The following is a 14863-nucleotide window of genomic DNA, read 5'->3' as shown; positions in this document are numbered from 1 at the left end:
ATCTGCAACTTAGGTAGAGTGGATCAGAAGAAGAAGTACAAACAAGGATGAAACAGCCAGCATGCCCGGTACGGAGTTCTAAGAAAATGTCAACACCAGTAGGCCTAGTACGCACATATGATCCTTGAATACACCATGCGTGTATGTACACAGTCACCAGCTTGAACATGCGCTTTTGTAATTCCCCAAAGCCAGCTGCCTAACCGGAAGCGTGGAGGGATCGAGAAAATCGGGCTGATGGAGACGCACCCAAAATAGCGCGCTAGTTCACGAATTAGTGCGCTAACTCACAAAATAGCCCAAGATTTCTTGGGATATTTTCCGACCAAATAGCGCGCTATTTGCGTCTTCACCTCACAAAAAGCGGGCTAATTTGACTTCGGGAAATTTTCCCAACCGCAAAATAGCGCTAATTTGAAAACTGAAAGATGAGATGAAAGAAGACAAGGAATAACATAACATTCAAGGAGAGGGAAAGTAGGATATGACAAGACAGAATGAAAAATTATGAGAGACAGAGAGACATAAATAAGAGGATATATATTAACTATATATAGCAAAACTTTGTGTACACGTTCTGTTTATCTCAATTAGCTCTACAAGACTATAAAAAAAATTAAAATCTTCTCAATCAGACGGAGGAGTACTTATTTGGTATAGTTTGAATTCTGTTAAGAATGGTATGATTGATGACTTTCACTATTCTCTGAAGAAAATCTTCACTCCGCTAACTAGCCCCATCGAACTGAAATAAGAATCAAAGTCAGATAAGAATGACAAAGAAATGATGGCCGGGTAAAATATAACAGTAAGGAAAGAAAACGAAAGAGCCTCATGCATGGGTTACGCCATTTCCTGACCCACTTTATCTGACACACTCTTTCTGACACACTTTTTTTGCCATTCACTTTGTACACGAGGCAGTTTTCATGAGACGGCCTCTGTTATTGGCTACTGTGCTAATGAATATTCAAGACTATGGTATGGCTTGTCGAACGTCGCGCTCAAAGCCGGCCAATAAGAGGCGGCCAGGAGCTGGTGAGCTGGAGGCGCGCGGCAATTTCTAACCTCATCCACGTGTAGGCCTTGCTACTACGTGCGCTTCCAGTACCCTTGGGCCTCTGTGTAATCTGTAATTTCGTGCCTGCCTAGTAAGTCGGCAGTGAACTTGGGCGCGATCTTCCCTACGGCACGATCTACACGCGAAGGGTATTCATACGTCATTGAAAAACTGCCTGTGTCATTCCCACGACAGGAGGGATGATGCATGTACACTTGTGGGAATGTGCACTTAAGTTGACTCAGTACAGCACTATTCATGTGAATTTTATGAAAAGATATAATAAACTGTGAAGGAATTATGAAAAAATAGCTAATCTATTTTAGAATAAAATCGTAATGGATCTATGCTTAGATAACCTAATTCAAATTGGCAGAGACATAGAAAAATATTTGTTTTACAATCGTGATACGTTCAACTACTCATCTGTGCTGAAATCCGCATGTCTGCTCCACACATGTTATCGCTATCGCTCAAACTTCGATCGCGGTGCCGGTGGTACGTGGCTTGTGTGTGTTTACAACATGTGTGCATATGGAGGAAGCATGGGGCTGAAAAAACAGCACCACGTGGTGAGTTAAAAAAACAAATCGGACGTAAGAAGTCTTACATTCAAGAGCTAAACATACAAATAGCGAAATCAAAGTCCACTGAAAAGGTCTTGACACTGTAATGTATGTTCCAAATTCATGTCTGGCTTAGTTTCGAGAGAATTTTCTGCACTTGTGAAAGTTTTCTTTGCAAGAGATCAGGAGTGAGATCGGTGAAGTAGCTAAACGTGTACTCTATGTGACCGTTGCATGCATGCGTGCACGTGGCTGGGAGAGTGCGGCAAGAACGCTAGGAATGCACCACCAGCAGGTACGGTGGGCTGCAAATTCTTGGGGCAAAATTAGACTTCATTGTTCAGCCCGTCTAGTATTTATAATATATTCATGATAATTCTAATTCTTCATGAAATCACCATAAAAATACTTCATATATTCATAATACATTTTAGAAGCGTAATATGAAATATTTTGACTTTTTTTTTTGCAATCCAAAGAAAAAAATATTTTGAATAAAAATTAATAATAGTTCTTGACTCAAGTCTAAACTTCGTGCGTCTTCTTGCAGTTACCCCGCAGTTGCCCATGGATACGACGCATAAATAATCAGCTGTTTGCTGAGTCATTCCTACCCTACTGCCTCTGTTCAAATTGAGAGCGATTGTGATTTTATCGGTGGCATTTATAGTTTCATGACCTAATCCAATAAAACTAGACAAATGTAAACATCAAATTTGTGACAGTTTTTGTCAGAATTCTCTATCAATATCACTTGTTGCCATGACGATAGTTTTCAGATTTCACTAGCTTCATTATCGAAGCTGTTCTGAGGCTGTTGGACATTTGAAAGAACTGCTTTGTAAGAAATCACCTTTCATTTATTATTTATTTTCACGCACAAGAATTTTGATGACGTACATAATCTTTTAAAACTATTCTAATGTCATAATATTTCATGATGGTATGTGTTCTGTCTTTACATGGCAAGATGGGATTTTTTTTCTTCCATCCAGGGTCAAACTAAGAAGGAAGTGACAGGAAGGAAACCAACACGATAGGGAGGAAATGAAAAGGATAGAATGAAACACCTGCTCAGCGGGCTCTTTTTTATTGATTTTTACAATGGTGAATGCAGTACATCAGAATTTAAGTACAGTTCTAAATAATTTATTATTTGAAAAATGAGCAAAGAAAGTGGGATATCATCGAGTTCTAAATGAAAACTAAATTAGCATCGCCATTTAGATCTAATATTTACTAAAGAGTAGCCCTGGTGCAACCTTATTGTCAAGCTTTTGGTTGAGTTTCTTTAGAGAAACGAATTTTTGGAGCACTCACCCAAGTGAACAACCAAAAGGTTTTAAAGAAAATGATGAAATGCAGGTCTCTAGACCACTCCTGTGCATGAGCGAGCAACAGCCCCCGTGGACAGTGTCACTCTCGTCCTTGGCCTAGGCTAGGCTACTCGTGTCGTTCTCGCCATCATCAACGTCATGGTCACACGAAATAAACTGCATCATCAAAAGGGTTCGTATATCATCACCAGAATCATTATGATCATCATCACTATCATCTCAACCACAGCAAAACCCTGAATATCATTCCCACCATAGTCACTCCCAGCTCACAAAAAACACATCTTGATCAGCAAACGTACAGACATCGCAGACTTTGTAGCTAACTACGTTAGACTTTAGATCAATGTTAGTTGTACACAAAATGAAACGGAGGTGGAAAACTAGTAATGAATACATGGAGATCATCAACGATGGCATTTTACAGTAGAAAAAAATACACTGAACATCTTGCACCGCAAAAAAATTTGAGGTAAAAAACTACGTTGAAGAAAACTAGGGTGAAAACCCGCTGCTTGGAAGGCGAACAATGAAGACACTGTACGGTAAAAATGCACACGAAAAACAAACGAGTGGGTACCACACAAAGTATGACTGTTCTCGCACATACGTAGATAATCTACATCGTGTTCAATACAAAAACTCAACAAACACTCGAACAAAAACTCACCTCTAAATTGTTGCAGACGAGATAATCACTTCAAAAATGGGGAAAAAACACTTGTGGTAATACGATTGTACTCTAAGAATAACAGAGATAAGATGATACGAAAGCAAAAGAGAGAAAAAGAGAGAGAAATGGACAGGAGACCTGCAGAAGTTCTGCCACACTCACTGACACTAAAACGCAATTCGACACACACACGCACACAGGTAATCAGATATCGTCATGGACCCCCTTGAGGAGATCGATATCACGATACCACGCGTAAGTCAATAGCTAAAAGCCAATCACAGACACAGAATCAGACCGAGTGACTCATTATGAAAAAGAAATCGTAAGGCTGTTGAATATTCATTAGCACAGTAGCCAATAACAGAGCCCGTCTCATGAAAACTGCCCCGTGTACAAAATGAATGGCAAAAAAAGTGTGTCAGAAAGAGTGTGTCAGATGAAGTGGGTCAGGAAATGGCGTAACCCCTCATGCATCCACACAGATTGGACGCTAATCGAGTGAAAATAGATACAAAGAAAGGCTTGTCCTTTACAATGATTTATTGATAGACATTAAAACTCTTGTTCAATGTCTATCAATAATAACAAAGAATTTCTTTTAATATCTATCTATCCCCTTGACTTTGTTAGCTTCACGACTTTTACATAATATGCGTGTGTTACGGCACAAATTGTCGCCCCGTCACAAATTGCCGCCCCTGCATAAATTGTCGCCTGGCGACAATATGACCTCCCTGGTATGACTGGTAAGTTATGCGTAGGTGTGTGTGTGGGGGGGGGGGGGGGGTTGCATGGTATGTACTGTGTATGATTTGTAGGGCTCACACCCATAAATATTTCCCCATAGGGATGTGTGTTAAAAATCAAATTTCAAAAAATTCTGTAAAATAGCTGGGAGAAATGCGGTGTTTCAGTTTCACTAACCTGGATAAGTTAGATATACCCTTTCATCCATCAAATTTTCAGGGTGGATTCTTCAGTCCAAATTCTGTCCAGGGGTCCGCAAAGCCAGACTACGAGTTCTTGTCACTCAAAAAATCACCCATTTTCCGTACACGTACCCAATGAAATATAGTCCCCTCAAATTCCACCAGAAAAGATTTCATCTTCCAACCAAAATGCAATTTGTAGAGGAATTCATACTCAATATCTACAGCTATTCAGTTTTTTGCCAAACTACATCATTGATTTTTAATTAATTTTTTTCTTCATTTATTTTGGTATCTTTGGTACGAATTTGTGAAGGGGTCTGGGACATTCCATTGTATTTACGGGTGTGAGCCCTGTAGGTGCGTATTACGTGACTTGTGTATGGGTGTGCGCGTAGGTGTGTGTGTGTGTGTGTTTTTGGAGTATAATGATACAATATGTGGAAACTGTGCATGTGTGGTGGTTGTATAGTGGTAGTGATTTGTTTGTCTGTGTGTATACGTGTGCCCGTGTGCGTACGTGTGTCTGTTTGTGTTTGTCTTTGTCTTTTCATGTTTGTGCGAACGAACTTTTTGGGTGGCAGCAGGCACTACCACTGCAGCAATGAAAATGCCTTCAACGTGTATGAGCACGTGTTTATAAAGTTCACAGCGGCGTTGATTTCAAAATAGTATCTGTGTGTAAATTTCAGCGGTGAGACCGAGAGAAAGGCATACGAGGGAGGTACCCTGTAGAGCCCACTATAATGTCAAAATCGCCCACTAATGTCAAAACAACCACTAATGTCATAACACGTCGACGACAAATGTCAAAACAACCACTAATGTCATAACACGTCGACGACAAAATTTAATGTCATAACAACCACTAATGTCATAACACGTCGACGACAAATGTCATAACAACCACTAATGTCATAACACGTCGACGACAAATGTCAAAATCGGATTAACCACTAATGTCATAACACGTCGACGACAAATGTCAAAATCGGATTAACCACTAATGTCATAACACGTCGACGACAAATATCAAAATTTCCATTTTTACTGCAAATGTCATAACACGTCGACGACAAATGTCAAAATCGGATTAACCACTAATGTCATAACACGTCGACGACAAATATGTCAAAATTTCCAAGTTTACTGCAAATGTAATGACGCGTCACAAGGGCGGATCCAAGAATTCCATAAAGGGGAGGCGCCTTTACAAAATCAAAGGCTGGCGCGACCCCCCCCCCCCCCCCCATTTTCTTCTTTTTATTTCTGTTGTGTTGATGAAATAAAGAGAGGGGGCACTAAAGGGGGATGCGCCCCCTCTCAATCCGCGATTGCGTCAACCGCAAATGTCAAAATGGCTTGTGCCGAAAGGGTGGGTTGGGTGGTGGCGCGTCGCGTTAATGGGAACACCACCCTTCGTCCAAAGCCCCCCGGTTTTGCCGAAAGGGTGCGTTGGGAGCGTTGGGTCGCGTCGCGTTGACTGGAACCCCACCCTTCGTCCAAAGCCCCCCCCCCCCCCCCCCCCCCCGGTTTTGCCGAAAGGGTGCGTTGGTACTTTTTCTCATGTAATATTAAAAGACGAGTTTTGAATTCATATTTAACCTTCAAACAACCATTTCAAAGAGGCTATCGTCCGGATCGGTTTCTAAGCGCACAGGGAAGAGACGAAAGTTGGTCTAATTCCATTTTGTATTAAGCGCATTACAAATGTAATGTATTATTATTATTATTATTATTATTATTATTATTATTATTATTATCATTATCATCGGTTTACACTCTATTACCACTTGGTCTACAGCCAGTTGGTCTAATAACCAGTTGGTCTAGTCATCATTTCGTCCAATTACTGTTTGGTCTAATTGTTATTTAGTTTAATTACTATTTGGTCTACAGTCAATTCGTCTAATAATAGCCATTTGGTCTATTTTTGGTCTAACACCAATTTATATCATCAAATACCGATTTGGTCTATTATGAGTTGGTCTAATTCCATTTCGTCTAATCATCAAATGGTCTAAAATAAAACCAAATTATTTTGTCCAATATAAATTTGGTGAACACATCATTAATTTTGGTCCATTGCCCAGTTGGTCTAGCCTCTGTCTATCATCATTTAGTCTACACCCATTTAGTCGAATAACCATTGATCTTATTGTCATTTGGTCTAATAGCCAGCCTCCTGGTCTAATCAGGTACCATTTGGTCCAATCATCGTTTCGTCTATATGACCAACTGGGCTATTTTTTTTTTTTTTGGGGGGGGGGGGCCTTTTTATTGATGTGTACACCAAATTTATATTGGACAAATTTGGTTTTATTTTTAGACAATTTGATGATTAGACGAAATGGAACTAGACCAACTCATAATAGACCAAAAATAGACCAAATGGCTATTATTAGATGAATTGACTGTAGACCAAATAGTAATTAAACCAAATAACAATTAGACCAAACAGTAATTGGACGAAATGATGACTAGACCAACTGGTTATTAGACCAACTGATATTAAACAGTCTATTAGACCAACTGGCTGTACACCAGGTGGTAATAGAGTGTAAACCGATCCGGACGATAGCCTCTTTGAAATGGTTGTTTGAAGGTTAAATATAAATTCAAAACTCGTCTTTTAATATATACATGAGAAAAAGTACCAACGCACCCTTTTGGCAAAACCGGGGGGCTTTGGACGAAGGGTGGGGTTCCAGTCAACGCGACGCGACCCAACGCTCCCAACGCACCCTTTCGGCAAAACCGGGGGGCTTTGGACGAAGGGTGGTGTTCCCATTAACGCGACGCGCCACCACCCAATCCACCCTTTCGGCACAAGCCTGTCAAAATCGGGGATTAACCACAAATGTCATAATACGTCGACCACAAAGGTCATTTATTTATTCATTTATTTATTTATTTATTGAAACATATTTATACAGGATAAAAACGATCAGCTAAAAGCTGTTTTACATCGAAGTCCTGTGTAAAAACAATGCATTTTCCTGCACAGGGGATACTATAAAAGAGACACCATCAAAAAGCGAGAAAAAAAAATCATTTTTAACCGATTTAGAACAAAAAGGACTGCCGGACTGCGATACAAATGCACAATTCGTTTAAAAAAAAATGCTGAGTTTTGGCGTATATGCTACCCACTATTCGCACCAAACAGAATCAACACACACAAGACTGAAACACGCAGTTTTCAGCAACCCCATTTATACAGCACCAGGCACTCTGTCAAACCTACAGTTCACACACGGCACACTCAGTTACACACATACACACACGCACACACACACACACCCAAATACACACTCACAGGCACACTATAACAGACACACGCACACGCACACCAACACAGACACGCCATCACAGACACACCACACACGGCCACACACAAAACTCACTCGAGCACACACTCGCACCACATGCAGTGATACAACACAAGATCACATATCACAGGCAAATATACTCACACAAAACAATGCACACATACATAATACACATTCAAGAAACACAAGAATATACAGTAATACTACACTGGCGATGGCATTATACATATACATAAACGTGTCAAAAAAAAAAAGAAGAGAGAAAAAAGAAGAAGAAAAAAAGAGAAGAAGCGACACAACAACCTCCATTTCTATGTATAGGCCTACTGAAATACAGAGATGAAATGTGGTAGGTGACCGGTAAAACGTGACAGCCCGGCTGTTCAAAATAACCATTATATCAATTATTAATCAATCAATCTATGAAAAAATAAAATCACACATAATGAAATATCCAAGGAATCTCCGTGCAGGAAAAGCTCACAAAATTCAAATGTGCGTACGTGTGTCTGTTTGTGTTTGTCTTTGTCTTTTCATGTTTGTGCGAACGAACTTTTTGGGCGGCAGCAGGCACTACCACTGCAGCAATGAAAATGCCTTCAACGTGTATGAGCACGTGTTTATAAAGTTCACAGCGGCGTTGATTTCAAAATAGTATCTGTGTGTAAATTTCAGCGGTGAGACCGAGAGAAAAGGCATACGAGGGAGGTACCCTGTAGAGCCCACTATAATGTCAAAATCGCCCAATAATGTCAAAACAACCACTAATGTCATAACACGTCGACGACAAATGTCAAAACAACCACTAATGTCATAACACGTCGACGACAAATGTCATAACAACCACTAATGTCATAACACGTCGACGACAAATGTCAAAATAGCATTAACCACTAATGTCATAACACGTCGACGACAAATGTCAAAATTTCCATTTTTACTGCAAATGTCATAACACGTCGACGACAAATGTCAAAATCGGATTAACCACTAATGCCATAACACGTCGACGACAAATATGTCAAAATTTCCAAGTTTACTGCAAATGTCATGACGCGTTACAAGGGCGGATCCAGGAATTCCATGAAGGGGAGGCGCCTTTACAAAATCAAAGAATGGCGCGACCCTCCCCCCCCCCCGCCATTTTCTTAGTTTTATTTTGTTGTGTTCACAAAATAAAGAGAGGGGGCACTAAAGGGGAATGTGCCCCCTCTCAATCCGCGATTGCGTCAACCGCAAATGTTGAAATTGGATTAACCACAAATGTCATAACACGTCGATCACAAAGGTCATAACGCGTCACAGGGGCGGATCCAAGAATTCCGTGAAGGGGAGGGCCTTTACACGATCAAAGGCTCGCGCGACCCCCTCCCCAATTTCTTCTTTTTATTTCTCTTGTTTTGACAAAATATAGAGAGGGGGCACCATGGGGAATGAGCCCCCTTTCGATCCATGATTGCGTCAACCACAAATGACTAAACTCATTGCTTGCATTACAGTCGCGGATCCAGGAAATATCGTAAAGGGGAGGCGTCGTACAACGTAAAAGGCTGTCGCGACCCCCCCCCCCATTTTCTTCCTTTTATTTTTGTTGTGTTGACGAAATAAAGAGAGGGGACACTAAAGGGGGATGCGCCCCCTCTCAATCCTCGCTTGCGTCAACCACAAATGACCAAACTCATTGCTTGCATTACAGTGGCGGATCCAGGAAATATTGTAAAGGGGAGGCGTCCTACAAAGTAAAAGGCTGTCGCGATTATATTTTAGACATTTCTGGTCGACGTGTTATGACATTTGTGGTTAATCAGATATTGACATTTGTGGTTGACGCAATCATGGATCGAAAAGGGGCACTTCCCCTCTGGTGCCCCCTCACTATATTATGTTTAAAAAAAATAGAAATAAGAAAATGTGTGTGTGTGTGTGGCGGAGGGGGGGGGGGGTCACGCCAGCCTTTGATTTTGTAAAGGCGCCCCTTCCCTCAACGGAATTCCTGGATCCATCCTCCCCTGTGACGCGTTATGTCATTTGCAGTTAGTTTGAAATTTTGACTTCTGTGGTCGACGTGTTATGACATTTGTGGTTAATCCCCGATTTTGACATTTGCGGTTGACGCAATCGAGGATTGAGAGGGGGCGCTCCCCCTTTAGTGCCCCCTCTCTTTATTTCGTCAACACAACAAAAATAAAAAGAAGAAAATGGGGGAGGGGGAGGGTCGCGCCAGCCTTTGACTTTGTAGGACGCCTCCCCTTTACGATATTTCTTGGATACGTCCCTGTAATGCAAGCAATTAATTTGGTCATTTGTGGTTGACGCAATCATGGATCGAGAGGGGGCGCCCTCACAATATTTTGTAAAAGCAAGAGAAACAAAAAGAAGAAAATGGGGAGGGGGTCGCGCGAGCCTTTGATTTTGTTAAGGCGCCCCTCCCCTTTACGGAATTCCAGGATCCACCCCCGGACGCGTTAGGACATTTGCAGTTAGTTTGAAAATTTTGACATCTGTGGTCGACGTGTTATGACAATTTTGGTTAATCCCCGATTTTGACATTTGCGGTTGACGCAATCGCGGATCGAGAGGGGGCGCATCCCCCCTTAGTGCCCCCTCTCTTTATTTCGTCAACACAACATAAATAAAAAGAAGAAAATGGGGGAGGGGAAGGGTCGCGCCAGCCTTTGACTTTGTAGGACGCCTCCCCTTTACGATATTTCTTGGATCCGCCCCTGTAATGCAAGCAATACGTTTGGTCATTTGTGGTTGACGCAATCATGAATCGAGAGGGGGCGCATCCCCCATGGTGCCCCCTCTCAATATCTTGTTAAAACAAGAGAAATAAAAAAAAAAGAAAATGGGGAGGGGGTCGCGCGACCCTTTGATTGTGTAAAGGCGCCCCTCCCCTTTACGGAATTCCTGGATCCACCCCTGTGACGCGTTATGACATTTGCAGTTAGTTGGAAAATTTTGACATCTGTGGTTGACGTGTAATGACATTTGTGGTTAATCCCCGATTTTGACATTTGCGGTTACCGCAATCGAGGATTGAAAAGGGGCGCATCCCCCATAGTGCCCCCTCTCTTTATTTCGTCAACACAACAGAAATAAAAAGAAGAAAATGGGGGAGGGGAAGGGTCGCGCCAGCCTTTGACTTTGTAGGACGCCTCCCCTTTACGATATTTCCTGGATCCGCCCCTGTAATGCAAGCAATGAGTTTGGTCATTTGTAGTTGACGCAATCATGGATCGAGAGGGGGCTCATTCCCCATGGTTCCCCCTCTTTATATTTTGTCAAAACAACAGAAATAAAAAGAAGAAAATGGGCGAGGGGGTCGCGCGAGCCTTTGATTGTGTAAAGGCGCCCCTCCCCTTTACGGAATTCCTGGATCCACCCCTGTGACGCGTTATGACATTTGCAGTTAGTTGGAAAATTTTGACATCTGTGGTTGACGTGTAATGACATTTGTGGTTAATCCCCGATTTTGACATTTGCGGTTACCGCAATCGAGGATTGAAAAGGGGCGCATCCCCCATAGTGCCCCCTCTCTTTATTTCGTCAACACAACAGAAATAAAAAGAAGAAAATGGGGGAGGGGAAGGGTCGCGCCAGCCTTTGACTTTGTAGGACGCCTCCCCTTTACGATATTTCCTGGATCCGCCCCTGTAATGCAAGCAATGAGTTTGGTCATTTGTAGTTGACGCAATCATGGATAGAGAGGGGGCTCATTCCCCATGGTTCCCCCTCTTTATATTTTGTCAAAACAACAGAAATAAAAAGAAGAAAATGGGCGAGGGGGTCGCGCGAGCCTTTGATCGTGTAAAGGCGCCTCCCCTTCACAGAATTCTTGGATCCGCCCCTGTGACGCGTTATGACCTTTGTGGTCGACGTGTTATGACATTTGTGATTAATCCAATTTCGCCATTTGCGGTTGACGCAATCGCGGATTGAGAGGGGGCGCATCCCCCTTTAGTGCCCCCTCTTTTTATTTTGTCAACACAACAGAAATAAAAAAAGAAGAAAATGGGGGGGGGGGGGGGTCGCGCCATCCTTTGATTTTGTAAAGGCGCCTACCCTTCATGGAATTCCTGGATCCGCCCTTGTAACGCGTCATGACATTTGCAGTAAAAATGGAAATTTTGACATTTGTCGTCGACGTGTTATGACATTAGTGGTTAATGCGATTTTGACATTTGTCGTCGACGTGTTATGACATTAGTGGTCATTATGACATTTGTCGTCGACGTGTTATGATATTAGTAGTTGTTATGACATTTGTCGTCGACGTGTTATGACATTAGTGGTTGTTATGACATTTGTCGTCGACGTGTTATGATATTAGTGGTCGTTTTGACGTTAGTGGTCGATTTTGACATTAGTGGGCTCTACATCTCTCCATCTATGATTGCGTTAACCACAAATGTCAAAACTCATTGCTTGCATTACTGGGGCGGATCCAGGAATTCCGTAAAGGGGAGGCGCCTTTACAAAATTGAAGCTGCCGTACCCCCTTCCCATTTTCCCCTTTTTTATGCCTCCGCCACGAAGTGGTGCCGGAGGCATTATGTTTTCGGGTTGTCCGTCCGTCCGTCCGTCCGTCCGTCCGTCCTTCCGTCCGTCCGTAATGAATTTTGTGGACAAGGTAACTATCAAAACCTGTTGAGGTATCCTAATGAAACTTGGCATGTATGTGTATTAGGGGGTGAAGTTGTGCCTATTAACTTTTGGGTGTACATGCTCAAGGTCAAAGGTCAAAAGGTCAAGGTCAAATATATAAAATTTCACTATTTCCACCATATCTATTGAATGCCTGAAGATATTTTCTTGAAACTTAGTGTATACATGTATTACCCAATTAAGATTCTCTGGTGAAAGTTTGGGTCATGAGGTCAAAGGTCAAAGGTCAAAAGGTCAGGGTCAAATACATAAAATTTCCTATTTCCACCATATCTATTGAATGCCTGAAGATATTTTCTTGAAACTTAGGGTATACATGTATTACCCAATTAAGATTCTCTGGTGAAAGTTTGGGTCATGAGGTCAAAGGTCAAAGGTCAAAACGTCAAGTAAAAATATTAAAACTTCTTTTTTTTTCTCCATACCTTGGAAAATTGTTCAAGGTATCTTCGTGGAACATAGTATATACATATACTGACTGGAAGTGATTATCTAGAGAATGTAGGGTTCATGGGGTCAAAGGTGAGGGGTCAAAGGTCAAGTGTAACACTTCAAAATTTTACTATTTCCCTCCTATCATGCAATGCCAGCAGGGTTATTTTTTTTTACACTTGGTATATGCATACATGTGTAACCTAATAGAAATTCCCTGGAAAGTTTTTTTTTTTCTTCTTTGTTTGCCTCAAAGGTCAAAAGGTCAAAGATCAAGTGAAAGTGCTGAACTAACTTTTTCCTCCATATCTCGGAAGTGGCTCAAGTTATCTAGAAACTTAGTACATATTATGCATGTTCTACCTGAAAGTGATTATCTTATGAATTTTAGGTTCAGGGCCAGATGAAAATGGTAACAATTTACTATTCAATTCAGAAATTGCACTTTTTCTCCTCACCTGTACCTTGAAAATTACTCAATGCCTAAATGTATGAATGGGTCAAAGTCGAGTTAAAGTCCTTAAATCCCTAGATACATGCTCTCCTATTCATCCAATTAAACCTTGGTCAAGGAAGGTGAACATTCAACACATTTGTGACAAACTTGTCATTTCAATATTTTGCCAATTTTGTGAAAATGTAATCACATATTGTCCACATGTACTATCTAGACCTATTGGGAAAATCATGCATTATGGCGGAGGCATACCAGTCGCCAAAGCGACATTTCTAGTAGTTTTATTGTTTTAACTGAAAGAGAGAGAGAGAGAAGGGGGGGGGCACCAGAGAGGATGCGCCCCCTTCTCGATCCGCGATTGCGTCAACCACAAATGTCAAAACTCATCGCTTGTAATACAGGGGCGGATCCAGGAATTGCGTAAAGGGGGGGGGGGCACCTTTACATAATTAAAGTCTGGCGCACCCCACCCCCATATTTCCCCTTTTTAGTTTTATTGTTTTAACTAAAAAGAGAGAGAGGGGGATGCGCGCCCCCTTCTCGACCCGCGACTGTGTAAACCACAAATGTCAAAACTCATTGCTTGTAATACAGGGGCGGATCCAGGAATTGCGTAAAGGGGGGGGGGGCACCTTGACTATAAAAGCCTGGTGCATCCCCCATCTTTTTGTTATTATTTATGTTGTTTTGAATTTTTTTTTTCTTTTTATTTACGTTGTTTTTTAAGGGGGGCACCAGAGGGGGGATTTCGTTTGTGTTGCTTTTACAACAACAACAACAAGATAGCTACCGCACCCCTATTTTTTCTTTTTATTTCTGTTGTTTTAACAACAACAAATAAAGATGGAAAGGGGGCACCAGAGAGGTATGTGTCCCCTCTCGATCCGCAATTGCGTCAACCACAAATGTCAAAACTCCTTGTTTGCATTACAGGGGCGGGTCCAGGAATTCCGCAAAGACGTCTTTTCAAAATGAAAGGCTGGCGTACCCCCCCCCCCTCTCAACTTATTCATTTCTTTTTATTTCTACGGAATTCCTGGACCCGCCGACGCGACCCCTGTAATGCAAGCAATGAGTTTTGACATTTGTCGTTGACGCAATCGCGTCGACGACAAATGTCAAAACCGGATTAACCACTAATGTCATAACACGTCGACGACAAATGTCATAACAACCACTAATGTCATAACACGTCGACGGCAAATGTCATAATGACCACGAATGTCATAACACGTCGACGACAAATGTCAAAATCGGATTAACCACTAATGTCATAACACGTCGACGACAAATGTCAAAATTTCCAAATTTACTGCAAATTTAATGACGCGTCACAAGGGCGGATCCAGGAATTCCATAAAGGGGAGGCGCCTTCGCAAAATCAAAGATTGGAGCGACCCCCCTCC

The sequence above is a fragment of the Diadema setosum genome, chromosome 7 (genome assembly GCF_964275005.1).
Source record: "Diadema setosum chromosome 7, eeDiaSeto1, whole genome shotgun sequence".
Taxonomy (NCBI): domain Eukaryota; kingdom Metazoa; phylum Echinodermata; class Echinoidea; order Diadematoida; family Diadematidae; genus Diadema; species Diadema setosum.
This window is presented reverse-complemented; position numbering follows the sequence as displayed.